This window comes from Octodon degus, unplaced genomic scaffold (assembly GCF_000260255.1).
Source record: "Octodon degus isolate 3935 unplaced genomic scaffold, OctDeg1.0 scaffold00224, whole genome shotgun sequence".
NCBI lineage: Eukaryota > Metazoa > Chordata > Mammalia > Rodentia > Octodontidae > Octodon > Octodon degus.
Window position 1 is genome coordinate 228,477 of NW_004524800.1, and position 6,694 is coordinate 235,170.

Below are 6,694 nucleotides of genomic sequence, written 5' to 3' on the forward strand. Positions count from 1 at the left end.
AGATAGGCCTCTTTCTGTTTCTTTTTTTCCAACTTGGATAATTTTTTTGTTTTTTATTTTTATATTTAATTATTTTAAATTTTTATTCATTTTAATCAGTTTAACAATAACCCACAACTATCGGACCAACTATTTTATTCATTTTAGTGAGGAAAAAAAAGCTAAAATAGCAATGAAACAGTTTCAAAACAGGTTAGTAGGAAGTTTGCAATAATTAATACATTGTATATTGTTGCCTTTGTAGTAGTTATTCTGAGGACAAGATGCAGACATGATACATTGTCTAAACAATATTAGTACAAATTTATTCTCAGTGAATTAAGAGAAAGTAGCTGTATCTCTATCCTAACTCTCTTGTGCATACATATATATTTTTTCCTCCCCCCATTTTTTCCCAACAAAACTGTCCTTTATTTACACTTTTGTGAAGTTAGTGACACATGACACTGTTGCTTAGCAACTGATAGCAAACCTTAACCAGACAGGATGTTCATCTCAGAACTGAGGTAGCTTGTTTGCTTTAGGCACTGAGCCAAGTCCCACCAACATATATTTGATCGATTTCCTAGCTGCGTGACTCCCAACATATCCCCCTTCTCCAAATACAGCTTCTCTAACTGCAGTGGAACACCCATATCTCTTTCTGTTTCTTATCTCTTACCCAGTCTACCTGGATTGCGTGGTGTAGATCCAATTAGTGTACTGATCAATAATTACCCACCCTTAATCCCAACACCTTAATCTTAGCACTGAACCATTACTCAATCACAAACTCCAGATTCAGCTACTTCCAAAAAACGTCCCAGCTAAAAGTGCCTGAGGTTTTAGGAGACATCTAAGCACAAACCATAACAGAGATAAGACATATTTTTTTGGTATCATTTTGAAAAAAAAAAAAGAGGTTGCATATTGGAGGTAAATGCCCACATATAAGGAGAGAGAGCACTGTTCTTGTCTGCTTTTTAGAGCTGGACTCCTTTGTCTTTAAGAATGACATTCTTGGAAATAAAAACTGGCAAGGATCCAGCTTTGAAAAAGTATTACATACATTAGAAAGGGCTAGAGCTAGCATATGTAATCAAATTTTCTGAAGGAAATGCTAAAGAAAAGTCAGGAAATTTGTTGCTAATTTTTGCTCCAGAAAAATAAAAAAAAATGTTTTAAAAGATTTATTTGTATTTACCCTTACACTGGCATAAACAAGTCAAGGTCATGTGACCCAACTAATTACTCAGATAGGAATTGAAATACAAGAAGAAAAGAGTTAAGTAAATGGATCTGGAACATGAGATGAAACTGCCAGGAAAGGCATAGTGCTCTGTTGTTATAACTGGGGAATATGGTCATAGTTGCAGTAATGAAAGTGGTTTAATATTGGTTTTGATATATTTAGGCTTCAATGACTTAAATATTTGTAGTTTTTATGGGTTGTAGAATTCACAGCAGAGCTTAGCCTGCGTATGGTTTGAATAATAGTGCTTCAGCAGGCATAAGAAAGAGCAATTTGGGCTTAGAAACAAGGATATCAATTGCATTGCGACAGATTTATTTGCAAAGACTTCATTGTTCTTTTTACCACTATATTGAAATTTATTTCTTTTATTCAACTTAAAATATATCACAAGAAAAACTAAACATTAGCTTTAACACAATACTTTTGAAAGAAGAGCATGCATTTTTCTAGAAATACTATTGCAAATGGACATTTCTGGGTCAATTTACTATAGTTATTAGGAAGCAGAACTGTTAAACCATAGCTACGCTCAGCTGAACCGTTTATCTGTGCTACAGTAAAGTACTTGAAATAATTCCTACGATTAAGGTGTAGAGTCACTTTAAGAGATAAGAACCTAAGTGTTTTACAGCCACCTTTCTGAGGAGTTCTTAGTCTAAAGCTTAACTAGAAGGTGGATAATACTTACTTTTCCCTTATATCTTGTTATAAATACTATTATTATGGGTGATATGATCTGTATCATGGTTCATCTGGATTACAGTCCAAGAAGTTGCTTTGAGAAAGTAGTCTGTATTCAGAAAGGGCAAGATATCCTTTAGCACATAAGGCACATATACTTAAACAGTTAGATGGAATGCTTGGAATTCCTTGGTCTTTATGGAACTGGGGTAAAGAGTAAGGATTATGATGGTGAAGTTCTCTGACTCATTGAGAATGGAGGTAAACTCGGGAATAATTATTTCTGCTACAAGAACGCACATATTCTCACATGGTACAGCTCATGTGCAAAATATGCAATGATATCATAATGTAGTGCCTTAGTTGCATAATAAAATGATTTCAGTTGGTGAGGCATTGCTGAGGGCAAACCTTTACAAAATAAGCACAAGCAACAGAGTTTTAATTTTTTTTTTTGACTTTAGGGAAGGGTCTACAGGGTGTTCAGGGTCTCATTACTAGATCAGACTCATAGTGATCTGCCTGTTTACAGCCTCCCAAGAGCTGGGATTACAGGCATTTGCCACCACGCCAATTACTGTCTCAATTGCTGTCTCAGCATGTCCTGGGGGTGGGGCCAGCACGGCACACCTGGGGAACCCCAGCCTCCTGCTTGCAGGTGCTTTAATCCACTGAGCTCTTTGGTTGGCCCTTAAGAATCTTATACTATGCTCATTAATACAGGCTGCCAAGTCTCTTTGAGACCAATAAAGTCTTTTGCAGCATTGCACAGTATAGACATGAAGAAGAAATCCTCACTTATGCTTCTCCATTCGCTTCCCAAGATTACTACAGTCTGAACATGGTTTACCTTTGTCTTATCCATGTAAAATAGCACAAGCAGAGAAAGATACATTTTTACATGGAAGCATTTGGCTGTAGACCATAGTCATAATTCCAATTTGTCACAGAAGTAGACTGTGGTGTCATCCTTTTCACCTAAAAAGTTCCCCAGTATATCTTTGCTGATTTTCAAATAGCTCATCTCTTCTACAGTCACATTGTTTTGTTTCATTGTAGCCAATGGTATTGAACTTTCATCATATTGTGCTACAGCAACATTCTGCTCCATGCCATGTTCTCCACCACTAATAAGTCCTGTAATCTCACGTTACTTCCTGGATTCTGGTCCATGGTTTAGTTCACAATGAACAGTGGAAATAGAAGTGAAATGTTTGACATTTGTTTTGGAAAGTGTTTGCCCTGCTGTACCTCATTTTTAGGAAGTTCTCATGGATGCAATATATGAAAATGGGACGTTCTGGAAGAAGTAGTCGGGCCTTTGTCACCCTGTGTACTCAAGGGCCAGATTTTCAGTAGCCAGGGACATCTATACCCAAGTAAATGTGATGTATCTGTGTATTCAAAGTGGTTGGGATAGATATATAGTTACATTCTGTTAATGAATAGAATGATTTGTTCTAACGGTGTTTGTAAATAGGATCACAAGTCCACATCTTGTACAGCAATTAACCACTAAGAAGAATATATGCAGTGTATTATTTGTTGAAAAATAAAAAAAAAAGAAGTGAAACTGAGACAATTCACTCTGGCTGCTTGAACTTCAGCGTTTCATGAGAAGAGAAAAAAAATTAATCTTGTAGTTTCTGACAGTATAAATGCTTCTCATCTTTGTAATAAAGTAGAAAACTCTCCTCAAAAAAGTGAAACATAGTAGAAGTGAAATATAACAGAAGCAGAATGCATTAAAATGCTGGGAGACTCACATGTACCTTCTCCAATTCAGCAGGTGGAAATGCTACTAGTTTGATCCCAGTATGTAAAGTGTTTCAGTGTTATGGTTGCTAGGACCACATACTTTAAGAAAAAGAAACCTTTTTTGGCAGAAGCGGGGATTGAACTCAGGCCCTTATGCTTGCCAGGGAAGCGCTTATTCTACTGAACCATATCCCCAGCCCCAGAAAGAGAAACCTTTAATTATGTAAAAAGCAAAGGACCCCAGTTGAGTGTGATGGTGCATGCCTGTAAGTCCTGGCACTCATGCAGGTTGAGGCAAAAGGGCCATAAGTTCAAGCTAAATCTGGGCAATTTAGCAATTTAGTGTGTGTGGGGAAGTCTGGGGGTGTAGATTAATCGGAAGTTGCTGAGTTCAATCAATAATAGTGCAAGAAAAAAAGGTAATGAACTCTGAGTAGGAGAGGTAGAGCACAGGCACAGTAGTATCTGAAGTCCTGAGGTCCAGGCAGCTAAAATGGCAAGCTTGTCCTTAAAGACTTTTAATTTTACTTTTCATTATCACTTATTATTCATATTGTTGGGATTCTATATATGTCAACAGCACACATTGATCATGTCTAACCACTTTTTCCACACTTTTGCCTCCTCTCTCCCCACTTTAGGTACCCTTTCCAGTCTCCATTGCTTTCCTTTACGTACTCTTCCTATTTTTAAGATTTTTTTTGGTATCAGTAATCAAACTCGAGAACTTGCAATTGCCAGGTAGGCTCTGTGTCACTGAGCTATGTCCTAGGTCCTCCAATAGGTTTTTTGAAGGCTGGAAAACTCTGCTCTTTTGAGATAAAAGTCTACCCATAACTGGAAATGTCCCATTAGAGACTAGATGGATTCTTGTCAGAAATGCTATAAATCTGGTTTCTCAAATTTTCTGCTGAGTATTCCTAGTGGTGCTACACATGTACCACTAGAATTAACTTTGTAACTGTGGGTTGGAGGAGTGGGCACAGTTGTTGAAAGCAAGACTTTTCATTGACTTCTCATAATTTACCTTAAAGTTATGTGAATATAACTTTGTTTTACAATGCCTTTTAATTAAAATACTGCTTTTAATTTTTAAGTTAAATTACTTGTACTGCTCTCTCATGTGACTTTGAATAATACGGAAATCCCAGGAAGATATGTTAGACTGTATGCCAAAACCTGTTGTACACTATGTCCTTTTTTCAGTGGTGATACACGAGCTTATGATGCTCTTCATGAAATAATTCTCCTATGAAATACAGGGTCATGTATTAAGGCTTGGAACTCCTCTTTTTAAACTTAATTTTTAAGCTGATATAAAAAGAATAAAATTGTACATGTTTAAATATTGTGATAAAATATATGCATACATTGTATAATTCTTAAATCAGAGAATACTTTTACAGTAGTATTTGTTCATAAGAGTATTTACCTGTGAATGAAAATTCTAATTAAAAAACCCAAACAAGGGCCAGCCAGATAACTCAGCAGATTAAATTGCCTGCTTAGGCAGATGCAGGGACCAGGGTTTCATCCCTGGACATGCTGTCAGCCCCGCCCCCAGGGCATGGTGCAGTGATTGAGACCGGGCATGGTGGTGTGGGCCTGTAATCCCAGCGCTTGAAAGGCTGAAAAACAGGAGGATCACTACAAGTCTGATCTGTGTAGTGAGACCCTGTAGACCCTGCACTAAAATACATTAAAAAAATTGGGTGAGGGGTGTGTGAGGGCTGTCAAGATAGCTCAGTGGATTAAGCACATGCTGTGGCAACTGCAGGGACCAGGGTTCAATACCCAGCCCCACATGCTGCAAAGGCCCCATCCATGGGGTACGCTGAGCAGGCAACAGAGTCTAGGTGTGGTGGTGCATGCCTGTAATCCTAGTGATCTAGAGGCTGAAAACAGGAGAATCACTAAGAGTCTGGTCTATATAGTGAGACTTTGTACCAAAATACACAAATGGAAAAAAATTGGAGGTTGTGATTAATTGCTTTACAGATGCCTTTCTACATCTAAAATTTTCTTCTTCTTTTTTTTGTGGCAGAACCAGGGATTGAACTCAGGCTCTTCCGCTTGCCAGGCAAGCACTTATTCTACTGAGCCATCTCCTGGCTCCTGGTTTTTTAAATATTACATTTTCTTGTTGCATTCGATGTGTACTTATTAAGGAGGGAGAGACCTAAATAAAATAATAAGGTAAATGGCAAGTAATCAGTGATGAACAGTCAATTGTAGATAGAAAGCATAATAAAAATGATCTTTTTTGCCTATAGAAATGCAAGCCTCGATTTATACAAATTCTATTTGTACCAACTTTTTAGAAAGATATGTCCAGAGTAAAGTGAGATATATTCTCTCTGTGATAGCATGATTTTATATTGTTCAGTATAAGTGTTTTTATTCTCATTTAAAAATAACTTTACAAAAGAAGTGATGAACTACCATACCAACATAGGCCAAATTTATAATTAAAAATAATTTAGGACTAGGTCAGGGCAGGAAATTGCTATCATTAAGCACAATATCCATCTCTGCTCAAATGCCAAGGCACAGTCAAAGCTGACCTTTACCAAAGAAAGACAATATCAGCAGGGATGTGGCACCAGGTAGAAAATGCGATAGAGAAAAGAAAAAGAAAAAATCCCATAAAATAAATTTTTGGTAGTTTTAATAACATTGCTGAAGTATATAGTTAAATTAGAATTTTTTTGCAATAACATTTCATGATTAATGTTAGAGATTTGAAGAGACTGAAATAATAGGGAGTTAATAAATTTTCACGTTTTATGATATACTTTATAAAAGGGAAAACTATAACCACATGGAGCATTTTATTAGAGAATGAAAGAGTGAACAGCTGAGGTCAAAGCAACAGAAAAATAAATACATCATTTTTATGAAATACCCCTTTTTGAGGTTAAAATAAGCTTATGGCTTGTTGCAAGAAAGAATTAGGGCATAGGCTTAGGGAAAGGCTACTTCTCTTTTTCCATTTTTTTTCATGTTGTTCCTTTATTTATT